Raw genomic sequence first — 18,951 nt, forward strand, 5'->3', positions numbered from 1 at the left:
GATCATGTGGTGGTAGGCTGTATGGATCATATGGACTGCATCTGATTATTGGAGGGAGCTAGCTTGACTGCTCCAAAGCCAGAACAATTGTGTATGTTTTCATTGTGGGTACTCGGGGACCATGGCTATGGAGCAAAGCAAGAACAAACCTAGCTGACTATTTAGAAATAGCTACAACACAGCTCAGCAATATCAAGGATTTCTGCCCTCAGCAGTGCTTCAGACTGAAATCCATTTTATAGCTTCAAAAATGCAAAATTTTAAGTAAGGTGTGACTAGAATGATGAAGTTATAGAAGATCAATTAAATAAATAACTTGAAATAAAGGGAGTTTCCTCATTATTTTAAAATATGTGTATTTGAGCATATTGCATTGTTGAAATGTGTATTTGACTGTGCTCTGTAACAAACATACTCCTCTATAAACTTTTCCCCTCCTCTTCTTTCCCAGTGCTGAATATTTCACATTTTCAGCCTTCTAGGGATTTTGCTTTATTCACTGAAATCTGTAGTGTGATTGCCCTTGTCTCGCAAATACCTCATGTTTTCAATTCTGAAATAAATTATTTTTGCTTCTGAATGTTTATTAGTTTTTGGCTTCATAGCTTAATTTATTTGCTTTGCCTCACTAACCCTGCAGTTAGCAAAGATAGTGACTTATTGTTAGTATCAAATAGCATGCTGTTATCATCCTTCTCCTAATCTTTTTATAAGGAATTTATATAATTAAACCTCATATAAATACTGAGATTTTAGACTATGACAGATCAAAAAAGCTTCATTACCAAAAACTACAAGAATAAAGTAAAATTACATCTAAAAGGCGTTTTATTGTATCTACAGGTCTAGAGTATATAATGTGAAAACACTTATTCGTATATAATATGAAAACTCTTATTTCCAGATTTAAGATACCATCTCATAACTGTGCTTGTAAGAAAATCTAATTAACATTTGGAAGAAAACTAGAATATGAGCTGGAAAGATCCACATTTAACATCAGCATCAAGAAACCCATGTTTTTGAACACTTATATTGAACATATCTTTGTGATCCCAAAACAAATTTGGCTAGTCCTCACTTTTCAAAACATTTAAGTGTGTGTCTAGTCTAAATAAAAAGTCTTCATTGAAATGAAGGCAAATACTTATCTTCTTTGATGAGCTATGAGTTCATTATCCAACTGATTTTCTTTATTTCTACTAAGAAATCTTATATTTTTCCCCATGATTATACAGTTCTTTCTGTATTTTGCAAAAAAATAAAATCCCAGAGTACTATTTAAGATGTGTGGATGGAAATTAAAAACCTGTGATAATCTCTAACCAAATAGAAATTATTTTACTGTTTTCTAAATGCATATGGCATTTTCCTTATGTAATCCCTAATGTGAGTTTATAATTTGCGTATACTTCTCTTGTTTCGGTTAACAGTACTTCGGTTTTGTAACATCGACATCAGGCTCAACACGAGTCAGCAGTGTGAGCCCTGGCAACCAAGAGGGGAAACTGCATCCTGGGGTGCATCAAGTGCAGCACAACCAGTTAGTCAAAAGAGGTGATGATCCCACTGTGTTCAGTGTTGGTGCAGCCTCGTCTTGAGTACTGTTTGCAGTTCTGGGCCCCACAGTTTAAGAACGATGAGAAGGTCCTCAAATGCTTCCAGAGAAGGGCAACAAAGCTGGTGAAAGGACTGGAAGAAATGTCATACGAGGAGTAGCAAAGGACTTTGGACTTGTCTAACATGGAGAAGAGGAGGCTGAGGGGTGACTTCATTTCTCTCTACAGCTTCCTGAAAAGGAGACATAGAGAGGGAAGTGCTGAGCTCTTCTCCCTGGTATCCAGTGACAGGACACATGGGAATGGTTCAAAACTGCACCAGAGGAGGTTCAGACTGGACATTAGGAAGCATTTCTTCACCAAGAAGGTGGTCAAACACTGGAACAGGCTTCCTAGAGAGGGGATCAATGTCCCAAGCCTGTCAGTGTTTAATAGGCATTTACACAATGACCTTAGTAACATGCTTTAAATTTTGGTCAGTTCTGAAGTGGTCAGGCAGTTGGACTAGATGATTGGTTTAGGCCCCTTCCAAATGGAAAATTTTAGTCTAGTCTAGTCTAGTCTAGTCTAGTCATTAGGATATGCTAAGGGTCTCTTAAGTAAAATTGAAGTATTCATGACATGGCTTCGTCTAATACATGATAAATGATGATTGTTGTAGTGGGCATCTTTCTTATCTTTTTTGTGTGATTTTATTATGTTTTTAGTGTTATTATTTTGTCCCAGAAGGGACAAAGTATCACCCCATACGTTCCACCTCCACAAGAAAAAAAACGATGACTGGTCAAAGGAAACCATCATGTCTGTTGGTTCCCGCAATTTGTCATTCTCTTTCATATGTTAAAATAACTATAATTTCTATCACGAGGAATCATTTTGAGATTATAATACCTGATATAGTTTATAAATTTAGCAACTTGTGGTTTTGTTTGTTTGTTTGTTTTTAATTAATTGGTCTGCTTCTGATTATCTTAAACTCCTTTAAATTAAAACTCTATATGCCCAGTGATAACTCCCTTCTACTACCATAAAGTGAGCAACATATCAGGATGATAGTCTATTAAAATACACCAGTCATTAAAATTCAGGGAAAATTTCCATCTATTTACCATGCATTTTAAGCCTTATTATTATTGAAGTGGCATGATTCATTCACTGTTACAATAACTATTGCAGGGAGTGTACAGTTTGTGATTAAAAATGACAGATAGGGCAGCATATATCATTGAATATTGACTTTGTGTGATTACAAGATAGCTGTGCAGAGGATTTCAAAATAGTCTATAAATAATAAAGGATTTCCTTCTCCCATGGCAGAGCCATAGGAAAGCAGGAGACAAGAAGGTCAACATGACATTGACAATCATTTTAAGTGGAAGTCTACTGAAATAAAATACAACATGATGCCGGGATTAAATAAGAAGCCTTGATTTAGAAATCTTGTACAGGAGTTGAGTGGAGTGATGATTACAGACTTATCTTTTAGTGAAGAATTCTGTGTGACGTGTTTTTTATTCACAAGTGAAATCCGTAAAAAAAAAGGTGTAAGCCATTCTACATTAGTAGAAAGGGGTTTTTTTAAAAAAAAAAAAGAAAGAGTGAAGGATATCTAAAATGCACACTGTGACTCATAACTAGGAAAAAAATCAGTTTGTAAGCCTTTTTTATTTTTAATTTTTTAAACTTGTAGGAGAATACACTTTCTATTAGGAAGTGGAAAAAAATTCCCCTAACCTTAACTGAAGTACTGCAAGAGGCTCCAGTGTATAGTATGTTTCTATCAACCAGAATGAAAATGTTTAGCTATCTCTTGGCAAGATAGATTATATATGTCAAGAAAATATTACTACTACTGATTATACTGAAATCACTAGGTTGGTGTTCACTTTCTGTTTGGCAGCTATTTGATCAAGTGCTTGCACTATTCATCCATTTAGAGTAGCATTTAGGTTTAGCAAAATGGTTTCCTTTGTCTGTGGTATTTTGAGGTTTTTTTCACACAATTATAAAAAAGAAAGTAGGTGTACTGGGTCTAGTGGTTTCAGAACTAAATTGCCCACAGATAGTTTGATGAATTGTGCTTCTGAAGTCAGAACACTGATAAGTGTTCAGGATCAAAGTCCTGATGAATGGCTGCATGAGCTGTAGAAGAGGGAACAAATGGAAAAAAAACCCACAGCCTGCTGTGAGTAATATTGGTTAGATGTTGCACAAAAACCACTTACCAAAGATACTTTGAAAGCCAGATGTAGAATTCTTGTCTTCCACAGTACTTCTAATACATTCAGGCATCTAATGGGAAAATTACTTCAGGCATTTGTTATATAAGGATTTATTTACTCCTTCAGTGCTCTGATCCTTTTTTCATGTGACTATGCTTTAATTTGCTTAGTTAAATGATCTGGATTAGAGGAAACAAACAAAAGACACACTACCTCTGACAACACTCAACCAAGACTTGGGCTATGGAACAAGTTGCCCAGAGAAGCAGTTGTTGCCCCATCTCTGGCAGTGTTCAAGGCTGGGCCAGATGATCTTTAGGATCCCTTCCAGCCCAAACCATTCTATGATTCTATGCCTTTTGCATGTCCAGGCTATGTAGACTCCTTATTTATTAGCTCTTTAGATGACGGTTGAGAATGTGGTATTTTTTCAGGAATTGTTGTGGTGCTCCATTTTTTTTTTTCTTCAAATTTTCTGAAGATAAAGCTGTTTTTTATCCTAAGCAACTATATGTACTTATTTAAGGATTTCTACTATCCTATTATTTTATCATCCACTTAAAGCTTAAGGCATTCTTTAGTCAAGAATTAAGCAAGGGATTAATTAGATTTAAGCCAAGCTGTATCTGTCATTCAATCTGCAGTCTTTGTCGTCCGTAGAAGGTCATATATTCAGAATCTGCTAGTGACATTTTCCCTTTTTTTCTGAAATTTTATGTTATATTGAAATTAATTTGCAAACATCCAATTTTAACTGCTATGCTATTGAAGAAGAGAAGAATAAATTATCAACATTTTAAAAATTAGAAATCATAACATCCTTCCTTATCTGCTGATGGTAGTAATGAAACAATATTGGGGACTATATCAGCCAAACACAGCAAATTGTTCATATTTAACTGTTCTTTCCTCTTTAGAAGTTTCATTAATAGTATTAAATTTACATTAAGTTTCATGTCTTCTCATGCAGTAACACATGAGATATTAGGTAAGGAACTCCATTCTCATTGCTAATAGGAGACACAACTCTTGGTATTAGATAGGGATATAGTCTTAGGTACAAGCAGTGCAAACATTGTATAAATAATGCATTTTGCTTATCTAAAATCAAAAGATGGCATTTTCTTCTTTCAGAGATTTTATTTCTTTTCTCTTTATTGTAAACTCTGTGGCATATTAATGTGAATAATACAGATGGTATTATACTTATACAGTACCATATAGATGCTTTATAAATACTATGTTGTAGGGTTTATTTTTTCTTTGCTAGGGATTTATATTCTGGTTTTCAAGATCTAGAATTGTGGGGACTTCTGTGTTTTTGCTTGATTGTTGAGTGGCTTCTGTTGTTTGTCTACATGGTACAAACTGTGACTTATGTGTTAAAATTCCCACTTGCATGCCCAAATATCTATTAAAAAAGAAAAGGCATGTTGAGTTTGGACTCCTTATGTGGCTATCAAATATAATAGAATCTAAAATACTATTTTCTGAAAGTAGACTAGAAACATCAAGGAGCACGACTGAAACAAATCCACTAGTTACCCGGAACTTCTGAAGTAATACATTTTACAGGGTCTTTAAGCATATAATTACTTGATGATTTTGCTCTTCCTCAGGAGTTCTAATGAAAGTGGCTGCAAAACTTTTGAAATATTACTTACCATAGCCACTCTTTTTAAAGTCGCCTACAATTTAGTGGCCTCCAAACCTCTTATATAGCAGAGCTGAAAATGATAAGTTTCTCTAAGGAGAAAGTTAATTCAATGTGATAGCACTATGCAAAAGTAAACTAAATTGACATAATGGTTATCAGCTAAAAGATCAGAGGGTCAGCTTGTTGACAGACTTGTTCCAGCAGATGAGGAAGGAAGTAAGCAGGGAAAATCTCTGAACTTGCTATAATCATCAGTTTGAGGTGCAAAAATGAAGAAAAAGTAATTTGCATTGTCAGTGTGGAGCAGAGCTGTCAAGAAAAAGTTGGCACTGACCACATCCAAAAATAGCCTGGGCCATTGTTTCTACAGTGATGAAATTCTGGTTGCAGGCAGCATAGCCTTAAGCAAGTCTGCCTCTCTGCTCCTCAGAGGAAGGTTTTGAAAGAAAGCCAGCCAGGACTGAGTCAGCCAGAAGAATGTGAAAAGGATTGCAAACAATTGCAAGATGTTGGTGTGTAGCTTGGGTTGCTATTTCCAGATCTCAACAAAGCCATTTGCAGGAACCTAAGGTTTATGCAAGGATGTTGAGAATAAGTTGGGAGTGGTGAGAAAAGCTTCCCTAAAAATAAATACTTGTTAATATGTATTCAACAGAAAATCATTGTTCAACTTTGATTTATTGTGCTATTACTAACTATACGATCTTGCATGTCATTTAGTATGCTCAATAAAAATGCAGTGGTACTGGATGTGATTGTGTTATTCCATAGTTACAAATCAAGAGCAAGTTTATTAAGAAAAATTATGGGCCTCCATTACCTTTCCAGCATTTTTGCTTAAAGTGCTTTTTCTTAACGATAAAATGAAGGTTGCTTGCAGAAAACCAGAAAGAAAGCATTGTAGGAATATTTGTCTTGAAAGTGATGTCGCCAGTACCTGGACATTTTCTGAATATTATCAATGATTCCTCTGATCATAGCTCTGTATATCACAGTGAGCAATAACCAGTAGTATGTAGTTTGGGAAGATGTTGTCATGCAGATTTATGTTGTCTGGTAGACTGTATCTGAGATTTCTAGCTTATCATCCACTGTGCTGATACATCCATATTGCACAGAGAAGCCTTCCATGCAATCTTAATTTCAGGGTTTAATAAAAAGCCCTGGAAGTAGGTAATTTGAATTCTCCTTGATGAACAGGTAAACATTGCTGAAAATATAACTTTTATGAACATTCAGCTGATCTTCAAAGAATGTTTATTTACCAAGGAAAGGATGCTTATTGCATTGTTATTGATGCATTGTGAATTAAAACAAAGCTCTAGGCACTGCACCAGCTATTAAAAGGTAATGACAGAACGTCAGCTGATGTATTATTATTGTATGTTGATATCCATGCAGAAAATAAAGATTAAAAAATGAAAGATATATTGGAAAAATCTTCTTTTTTGTCTCTGTTGTTAAAACAAGATATATGAAGTCAATGCAAGTACATAGATACACAAGTTTTTTATGTGGGTGAATATTATGTCTGCTTTTTAATTAAAGAATTACTGGTAATCAAAACAGCTGGTGAATTTGTTTTATATGATATGCTGGCATTCACATGATAATGAACATACAATGTTTTTTTCTATTGGGTTAAGTAGTGAAACTGATTATATTTGTTAGGAAAGCATGAGTTCTAAAATCATTTTAATTCTATCAGAAAGCAGCATAAACTAGAAGTTGAAAATGGAAATAAAGTCAACAAAAGAATTCTGGTTAGAAAGTGCTGTGAAATTTAAAAGTGCCCTGCTAACAAGAGAGAATACAGCTGAAACAGCCCAATAGGAAATATAAGCTCTGTCTCATTCTCTAATACTGAGGAAAGAGTAAAATATCAGATCTATCCAGGACTAAATTTGAGAAGGACAGTGAAATGACCCTAAAATATGATGGTGGTATGAACGTGGGTTTTTTTCTCTCATTCTGATACTTCTTGTACCTGTTACTTCTTTCTCTATTCCTGAAGGCATTAATGCGCATACATTTTCCCTCTCTCTTTCATCATAACCCCTCAACAATTTCAAACAGAATAAATTCAAGGACTTAATAATCTGTTTTGCATGCAAATGCAATACTGTTGTGATTATATTTGCTAATAATGGCAGCACTTTTCTGAGCTGTCCATGGAGCAACCATTGCATAAGTTCAACTTGCAGCTTATCTAGCAAGCTTACTATGTATACACCCTCTCAAAATTTTTCAGCTGTACCTTATAGTTATCACATGTGTGATGCAATTTTACTGAATTCTGGATATTTACTGATTCAGGGGACCATCTGAAAAGGTTTTTAAGCAGACGTTTAGACAGATCCTGGGTGTATGACATAGTTTAATACAATGAGTATCGTGGAGAGTGAACAGATGTATGGCAACTTCCATTGCACCTGAAAAGAGCTTCCATTACTGTGCTGTTTGGTTGCATTAAGTCGATTAAAGAAGTATAAAAACAAGCTGCATTCTATGAGACGTCGAAACATTGAGTCCACCTAGACAGTAGAACAGTTGAATTGTACTGGAGCTTGCTATCAGAAACCAATGTATTAGCTTTAGAAACTGGGCTTTCAAATGCCAGGAACATCCTCAAGAAATAACAGAATTTGCAGCCAGTGAGAAGAGAACTGTGATGGGTTTTTTTGTGAAGAAGAAAAACCCATGCAGTTAAAGAAAACAAACAAACAAACAAACACAACAACAAAACCAACCAAACACCAAGCACAAACCACATATATAAAGCTCAGAAAGCATCCTTTCTCACTGTTCTCAGGAGGTAGTAATAATAGCCATAGAAGACTGAGTATGACCTCAGAACTAAGATGATTCCAGCGATATCAGAGAAACAGATCCTCACAATGCATTTAGAGGAAAAGCATGAGAACTGGATGTTTTGCCTTCACAGATGCCTGTGCCTCTCTGTACATCCACAAAACTGCTTACATTGGAGGGCTCTAGGACTGTCACAACCTACAGAACAGATGTCTTTACAGGGCCGTGTATGTCATTGTGTTTCCCTTCTAAAGCCAGGGAAATCTAAGTCAGTCTTTGTATCAACTTTCTTAGTCAGGTATGTACCTAAGCCTGGAATCGCATGGTTTTTAGTTGCTGCTTTATTCTGCTTGGGCCTTCTCATTGACGTTGTGTGGTTTGCTGAATTCTCTTCAGCCTTTTTATCTCAGGACTTGCAGACTACATTCTTGTATAGTTGAGGTCATCAAGTAACATACATTTTTGCCTGGCATTTGTCCTGATATTGTGCAATGAAAGCATGTTCCAGAAAGGTATCGCACTTGCTTTGAAGAAACTTTGTTTAAAAAAAAAATGAATTTCATAGTATTTCCCAGGTAGTTTACTTTCTATAGATAAATTGCTCAGTTAAAAAGAAATGTACATTTATTTCCTATTTGAGTTGGCCTGATTTTCTGTTCCAGCCATTGGTCCTTGCCGTGCCTTATTGTGCTAGACCAAAAAGCTCTCTGCTATTTGGTATTTTCTCCTCATGAAGGCTGTGATGAAGTCACTTCTTGCTCTTCTTTTTCATAAACTAAATGTACTTAGCACTCATGAAAAGAAAAAGAAATAATCCTAAAGCAGATATTCAAGCTGGCAATCTAAACCAGCTTCTTCTAATGGGAAGTGTCAAACTGCCTTATCAGTTCTGCTTATAATTTGACAAATAGCAAAGTACAATTGATAACCTCTAGAAATCACTTTTCCATACATAATCACAAATGAATTGGGTTAATACTGGACTTGAACACTGGGAATTTAATTTCCTGACTTTTGTGCATTTAATTTCCGAAACAATTCTGGTTGGTTATATACTTCTATTTGTACATGTCTTTTCATTTTAGTACCAAGGAATAAATTTTATAACAAAATATAAACAAATGCTGGAGTAGCAATATATATCTATTGTCTCCATTTGAATGGTTACTAATAATATGAGGGGAGGATTACAATTCTTATCACAGACTGAGAAATGCTGCAATATAGTGTTTCTGTAACCGAAGTAACTGAATGCCTGAGGTGTATTCAAGTAACTTATAGTGAGAAAAATAAGTAATTTTGCAGAGGTGGTTGCAATCACAGCATAAATAATGGTAGGGAAGGAATGGATTACTACTGCACCATGGGGTCAGGCAAATGCTTTGCAGTATTTCTGGAGGTAAGTCAGAAATGTTTAGGGCCCCTGTTCTGATAACTCAAAACTTCCATTTTCTACCAGAATGCAGGACGTGAGTGTTAGCATCAGCACTAATTTGATCCTTTGTTCTGCAATTATTTATAGATGTATTCCACTTCTCCTTTACTCTATAAAACTAAATGTGTTCAAAGGTAATTCGCTTGTTTCACCATTACAAAAAAAAAGTGAATTTTTTCCCTTCTCGTTAAGTCATCATTAAGAAATGATTACTACTTTCTCAAACATTGTTGTTTCCATATTCTTTGGTTTTATTTTGTTTTCAATTGCAGTGCTTGCACCTATGCAACAAGCTAGGCCTTGATATTCTAGTTTATAAGTACAAATCATGACTCTTGCACAATCACTACATCCAGTACGCGTTTTTAAAACAAATGAGGTAAAACTTACCCAGAAAGAAAATGGTATTTTTTTACAGTTACCAGCCACAAATGAATGAGTTGATTGAGTAGATCTTAGAAATGCTTAAAAATTATACCTACAGGCAGAAAGCAGCCCACCTACACACTGTGGCTAATTCACTTGGCTCATTTTAAATTTCTGCAATGCTCTGGGGAGAATATGTCTTTCAGAATGGTCTTAGAGTTATTTAATTGGGCCAGGCAGACTCCAAGTGACTCGCAATGGGAACTGATTATGATATTTCTCATTGGGTATGGATGTAATTTTACAGTAAAACCACAAGCAGCACTGATTGCAAAGTCTCAAGTCCCTAATCTTTGGTGCAAAATCAAGTAGTTATAAATAGTGCTAGTTTCAAAGGTGATATTTCAAGCTATAATGTCTGGGGGACAGGTGTTTTCATGATTCTCATTTGTTTGTTGTTTATGTTTAATACTATTAAATCTTTAATAGATATTTTTAACGTGACCGACAATTAGCAAGCACAGCTTAGAGTTTACAGTTGTGTGTCTTATTAAAAAAAAAAAATAATGCAAACTTAATTTTGCATTATTTGTAAAATCAAAGCTTCCTTTTAGCACTGCATGACTTGCCAAGCAATTTTCAAGGGCAAATCAAACTTGATGAAAATGGAGCACTGTCTTTTTGCATCTTTTGGGTTTTGACTGTTTTGTTTCAAAGTGCTGTGAAAAAAGAATGTGCAAAACCTCTCATGGCCCTTCATAGCATGTCAGAGTTTCAGATGAGTAATCACTAAATGCATGTTATCAGGTAGGTGCTCCAAGTCTGTTCTCCTGGATAATTTTGTCTTTCAGTTCCCTGCAGTACTCCAGCCTTTTCTGACTTGGAAGGACACTTGCCAGGGAATTGTACGGGATATTCCTCTTCTTTGGTCTCATCCTGACAAATGCTCCATAGAATCATAAAATCATTTCACTTGGAAGAGACTCTCAGAATCATTGAGTCCAGCCATAACTTAACCTGACTCTAGCACTAAACCATGTCCCTAAGAACTTTGTCTAAACGCCTTTTAAACACCTCCAGGGATGATGACTCCACCACTTTCCTGGGCAGCCTGTTCCAATGCCTGACCACCCTTTCCATGAAGAAGTTTTTCCTAGTTTCCAATCTAAATCTCCCTTGGCACAACTTGAGGCCATTTCCTCTTGTCCTATCACTTGCTACTTTGGAGAAGAGACCAACACCTCCATGCTACAATCTCCTTTCAGGTAGTTGTAGACAGCGATAAGGTCTCCCCTCAGCCTCCTTTTCTCAAGGCTAAACAGCCTCAGTTCCCTCAACCACTCCTTGTAAGACTTGTGCTCCAGGCCCCTCACCAGCTTCATCACCCTCCTCTGCACTCTCTCTAGTATTTCAATGCCCTTCTTATGATGAGGAGCCCAAAACTGAACACAGGTTTCAAGGTGAGGCCTCACCAGTGCTGAGTACAGTGGCACAATGTCTTCCCTAGTTCTGTTGGCCACACTATTCTTTATGCATGCCAGGATGCTGTTGGGCACCTGGGCACACTGTTGGCTCATATTAAGCCAGCTGCCAATCAACACCCCCAGATCCCTTTCTGCCAGGCAGTTTTCCAGCCACTCTTCCCAGAGCCTGTTCACTGACCCAAGTGCAGGACCCGGCACTTGACCTTGTTAAACCTCATACAATTGGCCTCAGCCCAATGATCCAGCTGGTCCAGATCCCTCTGTATGGCCATCCTACCCTATAGCAGATCAACACTCCCATGCAACTTGGTGTCATCTGCAAATTTACTGAGGGTGCACTCAATCCTCTCAACCAGATCCTTGATAAAGAGATTAAACAGGACTGGCCCAAATACTGAGCCCTGGGGAACACCACTCATGACCGGATGCCAACTGGATTTGGCTCCATTCACCACAACTCTTTGGGCCTGGCCCTCCAGCCAGTTCTTTATCCATCGCAGAGTGCACTCATCCAGGCCATGAGCTGCCAGTTTCTCCAGGAGAATGCTGTGGGATATGGTGTCAAAGGCCTAATTGAAGTCTAACTACAGAGCATCTGCAGCCTTTCTCTCATCTACTTGTTGGGTTACCTTGTCATAGAAGGAGATCGGTTTGATCAAACAGGACCTGCCTTTCATAAACCCATGTTGACTGGGCCTGATCACCTTGTTGTCCTGTTTGTGCTGTCTGATGGCACTCAGGATGATCTGTTCCATGACCTTCCCTGGCACCATGGTTAGATTGGCAGGTCTGTAATTCCCCGGATCATCCTTCCAGCCCCTCTTGTACATGGGCATCATGTTAGCCAACTTCCACGTAAAAAGGGGTAATTATCCTCAAAGGATTTCCCTGCCTAGAGTCTTTCATTTATGTGTAGTTAATAAGTCAGACTATTTTTCCCATTTTTTGCTGTTTGTTTTTAGTTTTGGTTGGCTGCTCATATTAGCTATCATGTAATAGGGCTTTTTGAAATACCCATTTTGCTGGTTTAAAAATTTTTCTTCATTGCATCTTGCTCTGGTCTGTGGCTTTAGTGAAACCTGTATTTCTTAAAAAGGCTGTGAAAGAAACCTTCCTAAAACTGCCTGGCTTATGGATTTATTTTTGTTGTCATCAATGCAGAAGGCACCATGTTATTTTTTGCTCTGGCTTGTGCCCTCTGATTGATACGATTGTGTTTGGTTTAAAGTTCCATCCTGTTGAGTCATGTAATACTTGTTGCTGCCAGCCAGTGGCTTTTGTAGAGCTTAGATAAGATACATTGCTGCTTCAGTATTATTTTTTTTCCCCAAAAAAAGTTAGTTGGGGTAACACTGTAAAGGCAAAATCCTATTGAAGTTAATATGAATCCCAATTTCAATGAAGACTAAGACTTTTATTTTGTGTATCATTATGTTCAGTGATATTTTAAGATATTTTCCATAGTCACATACAGATTATTTTTTCTTTTTAATTTGTTTCCATTTTTGTTTTAAAACTGTCTTTTCTGCTATGTAACTGTGAAATCATTTACTGTGAAGTCTGTGTGTCATTTACTGATCATGTATACATAATTTACACAACTGATCCTCTACACAAGCTGCATATAGGTGGCCCTGCTTCTTGTTGAAGCGCAGTATGTTTAACATTTTTAGGAAAATTTATGTGAATCATGATCTGTACTTTGATTGTATGATCTTTTTCTTTAGCTGGAGTATACAGGACTGTCAAAGAATGCATTCTGTATTTGAGGGGGAAAAAAGAAACTTCACAGCCACTAGCATAAGCAGTTTTCTGAAGCACAGAATGAAAATGTTGCACCTAAATTCCAATTCTCTTGACTGTTTATTAGCAAAGTAGGTAGAAATATCTGTTCATCTAGCCAAGTAACTCTTAGGTGCAGAGATTTTTATTCATTTAAAAGACATAAAAAGTATATCATAGATCTATTTTCTCTTTCTTCATCAAAGTAATGTTGGTCTCTATAAAGGTAAAATAGCTAGCGAATACTTGGAGGAATAATTGGGTTGATAAAAATCCTTCATTAAAGGAAAGACTGTAACTCATGTTCTACTTCTAAAGGTCAGAGCAAGTGTTAAGAGCTCTAAACACTCTCATTTTAGATGGAAAAGCTTCTTCCAGTTTCCATACTAAAAAGTCCTAAAATGCAATGGCCATGAGAAAAGTCTAGATGCAGCATGTACTAGTAGCATAGCTTTTGCAATTACTCATAGACATATCCAAAAGGCAGGAATAACCAAAAATTTCTTGAACATTCAGTCCCAGGGCCTTGGGAAGCAAGAGGAAGACAGTATGGTATCTCAAATGAAACATTGCCACTACTTGTTCATGTTCCTCTTCTTATGGCTTGTGATTGCCTAAAAAAATTCTTTGTATTATGTTTGTGTAGAAATCATTTCCAATAGTTTTGCAAAATAATGTAATAAAGCATTTACTTTACTTTGTGCTGCTAATAATCCCATGGTATTGAATTGCAGTTTCCATCTGAAACAAACAAACAAACAAACAAACCTTCTGCCTTATGATATCCATTGGAAATTACAGATCAGTGAAAATAACAATTAAAAATAAATTCTCTCATTACAGAATTGTGGTCATTTATATTAAGATATGCAACCATAACTGTTAAAATTACAAAATTACGTGACAGTTGCAGTCGGAAGGGACCTCTGGAGATCACCTAGTTCAACCCTCCTGCTCACAGAATGATCGATAAGAGCAAGTTGCCCAGGGCTATGTCCAGTCAGATTTTGAATACTGTGGAGATGCCACAGCTTCTCAGGACAACCTGTTCCATGGTTTGTTCACCCTCAAAGTGAGAAAGTTGCTTCTTTTGTTGAAATGAAATTTCCTATGTTTCGGTTTGTGCCCATTGCCTCTTGTTCTGTCTCTGGATACCACGGAGATGCTCTCTCATCCTCTCTTTCTATGGTGGATGCTCCAGATGTCTAATCCTCTTCATGACCCTGTGCTGGACCTCATCCATCAAGTCCACATCTCTTGTACCAGGGAGCCCAGAATTGGACTCAACACTCCAGACATGTCTCACCTGTACTGAGTAGGTAGAGGGGAAGGATCATCTCCCTCTGTCTTCTGGCCATGATCTTGCTAGTGCAGCCCAGGGTGCTGTCTGTCTTCAATGCTTCAAGGCCATGTCCAAATCACATTAAACTTAGTGCCCACTAGGACCCCTAGCCCCATTTCTGCCAAGGTGCTTTCTAGCTGTTTGGCCTGCAGTCTGTCCTGGTGTATGTCGTTGCTCCTGTCCAGGGGCAGAATTTGACATTTCCGTTTATTGAACTTCATGAGATTCTTCTCTGCTCATTTTCCCAACAAGTTGAAGTCCTTTAGAGTGGTAACACTAACATCAGCCCTATTAACCCTACCTCCTGGCTTTGTATGACCTGCAAACTGTACTCTGCATAACTGTTTAGGTCATTAATGAAAACGTTAAATAGTATTGGCATCAGTATTGACCCATGGGTTACACCACTCGTGACTGGATTCCAGCTATGCTTTGTGCTGCTAATCACAACCCTCTGAGCCTGGCTTTTTGGACTGTGTTCAATCCATTTATCTAGTCTGTACTTCCTTAGTTTGTCTTTCAGGATATTATGGTAAAAAGAGTTGAAAACTGCTCATCTTTTTTCCACCAAGCTAGCAATTTCATTGTAGAAAGCTACCAGGTTTGTCAGGCAAGATTTCCCCTTCACGAATCCATGTTTACTACTCCTAGTCACATTCTTGTCTCAATACAATTGGAAATGGCTTGCAGGTGGATTCATGCCATCACCTTCCCAGGGACTGAGATAAGTCTGGCTGGCCTGTAGTTCCCCAGGTCTTTCTTCTTGCCCTTCTTGAAAATAGGAAAGATATTTTCTTTCCTCCAGCCCTGAGGAACCTCTCCGGATTGCCATGACCTTTCAAAGATAATCAAGTGGCCTTATAGTGGCATCAGTCAGCTCTCTCAGCATCCATGGGTACAACCCATCAGGTCCCATGGATTTGTGTATGTCCAGTGTTGTCTATCTTGATCCTCCACCATCAAGGACACTTTTTATCTGGCCTCACATGCCTAACATTCCTAAAGGTAAATATCACTAACAAAGACAGAAACAAATAAGACATTGAGTATCTTATCTTTTTCTCTGTCCTTTGCCATCAGGTCCTTTGCCTCACTCAGCAGTGAACCCACATCTTCCCCTGTCCTCTTTTTACAACTGAAATATGTATAGAAGCTCTTCTTGTTGCCATTCTCATCCATTACCAGATTTAACACCACATGGACTTTGGTTTCCTAATTGGATATCTGCATGCTCAGATGGTGTCTCTATAATCCTGCTGGGTCGCCTGCCACTGATTCCATCTCTTGTACACTTCCTTTTTATGTTTGCAATTAGTCAGGAACTCTTTTTTTCTTCCATGCATGCCTCCTCCCACTTTTGTTTGATTTCATGCTTGTTATGGTGGATCTTTCTTGAGGTTGGAGAAGGTCATCCTTGAATATCAACTATATGTCCTAGATGTCCTTTCTCCAGAAGTGCACCCCATGGGAATCTTTCAAGTGGGTTCCTGAACAGGGCAAAGCTTCCTTTCCCAAAGCCCTGTGATCCTGCCTTTGCCTTGCTCCCAGCTCTTAAGATCTTGAACTCTACCATCTCATAGTCACCACAGCAAAGGCTGCCCCCAACCTTCATAGCCTTGACCAGTTCTTCCATGTTTATAAATATGACATCCAGCAGATCACATCCCCTTGTAGGCTCCCCCACTCATTTTATTCAGGAAATTATCACCATCGCATTCCAGGAACCCTCTGGATTGCTCTTGTCCAGTTCTGTTGGTCCTCCACAGGTGCCAGGTGATTGAGGTAACTCATGAGAACCAATATCTGCAAATATGAGCTCTGAAGAAGGACTTATTTCTTCCTGATCTTCCTGATCTTCTTGGTCAGGCAGTTGGTAAGAGACACCAACCACAATGCTGCATATTTTAGCCTGTCAACTAATCCTTACCTATAAGCCCTCAGCTAGCTCACCATCCATTCCAAGGCAGATATTCTCACATTCCCACTCCTATCTCACATGAAAGGTAACTCCCCATCCCTACCATCCCCACTTGCCATGTTTCTTTGATGCCAATGAGATGATAGCACTGCAACTGCATACCAAGCTCTGATTCCTCCTATTGTTCCCCATGCTGCACACATTGGAGTACAGACACTTTATTTGGGCACCAGTCATGTTGATTTCCCAGAAGCAGCACGTGCTCTGCATGACAGCTTCCCCTGCAATACTATCCTCTTGGCACTTCCTTATTTGTGTGCATACAGTCGTGCTGGGCCCCATTCTACCTTATTTTGTTATTAAGAAAATCATCTAATAATACACAAATGAGCACAGAAATCCAATGAGTTACAGTCTTTCTCAAGCACCATCTGAATATTTTTAGCTTAAATATTAGCAGCTAGGTCCAGCAAAAAGATTTGTTCTGGCTGACATGAATTTTAGAATGTGAACCATATGTAGCTGAATATTGCAATTCAGAGTTTGAAGTAATCTCTGCTAATGAAAAGCAAATTATTCTAGCCAGGCTATGAAATAATGTAGAAGCAGATCAAGATTTAGGCATATTATATGTGTATAAAATTATATCGATGTATATAAATATATGCATGTACATACAAGTGCAGAATGAGAGTTTTAGATTGTCAAGCTGCATTAAGCAGTCTCTCTCTGCTGAATAATTCATAAAATCCAGACACAGCAGACACACTTCATCACAGAAATCAAACAAAACTAACCAGAGTGATGTGATGATCCTCTTCTTAACATCATATGTCACCACGAGACAGTTCTTTTCTATGATCCCTTGACTAGAAGCTTTCAGAGCTTTTGTTCTCCTCGTAGACCAGCAATGCCACAAACACACAGATTATTATGTCATTTCAATATCCACACACTCTGCAAGTTCTTTCTTTGTCTACAGCATAAGGTTTTGTGAAGTCATTGAATTAGATTGTGCAAATGAAATATAAGACCTTTTAGACCTTGACCTAATAGAAGGTTTTAGTGCCACTTAAGGCTATGTCTGCATTTCCCTTCCTTTAAAATTGAATGGTCAAAGAAAAAAAAAAAGGAGAAAGGAAATTATATTAAACTACATAATCTGGTGACACCGGGCTTATTACAAAAGAAGGATTTCTTACAGAAATAAAGAATGCATTCTTAAAAGATCCACTTTGCAACTGTCCAGACATTATCTAACAGGAAATTGGTGTAAAGAAATAATTCTAAAATAAGCTATGCAGCAACATTTCTTTTGTTGGCTTGCCATATCATTTGTTATAGGTTTAAATCTGTTAAAGGACAATCTGCAAGGAAGAGAATTATGTTTCTGATATGTAAATGACCACTTTAATTGTTTTGATCTTTTAGGATAGATAGCCATAAATAAAACATTTCTTCCCTCTTCTCTGCTTCTGAAAGAATATTTTTGGGGCAAAGATAAAACAATTTTTTGTCTTAATACAAATGCTTTGGAATTATTATCATGCAGCTTATGGCAATGAGCTCATGGTCTGTTAATGGAGTTGGACAGTCTCAGATAAACAACTGCTTTAGAGTGTGCCTGGTGCAGAGGACATTATGCTGTTGATTACACCAGGAAGAGACTGTGAAGTCTTCATGTGCTCTTTCTCCATTCTTGTTCAACAATTTATACTGCAGCACACTTACAGTATATTTACTATGCTCACTTGTGGAATTAATGGCAGTGAAAGGGGAAGGGTCTTTGGGCCTGCCTTAATTCTCATTTGCTCTTCCATTCTGTCAACACAATCTGTATTCTTCACGGTGGAAATGCAAGCTATGCTAGAGCAATGGCAGAAGATTAAAAGCTAAGACCTAAAGTCTGCCTCTGTGGCAAGTGCCCCAGGTCTTTTGTGCATTAAGGACTGCCTACAGTTGTAATAGCCCTGCAGTGGCTTCACTTGCAATGAGGAATTTGGCACCTATGATGTACTATGCTTGCTGGAATGAATCGGGATAAGTTCTTGCTGCTTAAGAAAATCTGTTCCTTTCCTGTGCCTTACTTTTTCATGTGGAGGGAAAGCTCAGTCTTCACATTCACATTAGTGCTGTATCAGTCCTTAACTAGTCTGTCATGCAAGGACAAGTGGAGGGAGGAATTTTTGCATACTCCCTCACAGTTTTACCTAACAGTCTGTTATGAAGGTGTAATGGCTCTGAAATACCTGGATTCCTTCCTTTTAAAATAGGCTGTGAAACAGAAGTCTGAATTACAAGTGAGGAGGTAATCTTACAGATGTTCATTGCTGTCCACAGAATGTTGAGAATCATGATCAATTTCACCACACCTG

Source organism: Caloenas nicobarica, chromosome 2 (assembly GCF_036013445.1).
Source record: "Caloenas nicobarica isolate bCalNic1 chromosome 2, bCalNic1.hap1, whole genome shotgun sequence".
Lineage (NCBI taxonomy): Eukaryota > Metazoa > Chordata > Aves > Columbiformes > Columbidae > Caloenas > Caloenas nicobarica.